We start from the raw sequence: 457 nt of genomic DNA, 5'->3' as shown, positions 1-457 counted from the left end.
CATCAAGATGGTCAGGAGGGTAGAGCACTAGCCCTATAAGGAGAAGCTGAGGGAAGACGGCTTGACCATCCTGTAGAAACAGCAGCACTGGGAAGACCTAATATCAGCTTTCCGTTACCTAAGAGGCCCCTGAGGAGACAAAGCCAGACTCTTTACATGGCCACACAGCAGAAGAAAGAGAGACAACAGACATGAACTTAATTGGGGAGGTTCTAACTGGATATAAGGAAAAAAAATCATAATTAAAAAAAAAAATCACTATTACAATAACAGAACATTGTAACAAGTTGTCCAAAGACTCTGGAATGTCACTGGAAGTTTTCAAGATCTGACTGCACAAAGTCTTCAACAGCCTGGTCGGATTCAATGTGAATCCTGCTTTGAGCAGACCCTTGGATTAAGTGACCTCTTGACGTGCCTCCTATCCTAAATAATTCTATTATTTTACTTTTGTTAT

This window comes from Antrostomus carolinensis, unplaced genomic scaffold, assembly GCF_000700745.2.
Source record: "Antrostomus carolinensis isolate BGI_N321 unplaced genomic scaffold, ASM70074v2 scaffold1872, whole genome shotgun sequence".
Lineage (NCBI taxonomy): Eukaryota > Metazoa > Chordata > Aves > Caprimulgiformes > Caprimulgidae > Antrostomus > Antrostomus carolinensis.
This window is presented reverse-complemented; position numbering follows the sequence as displayed.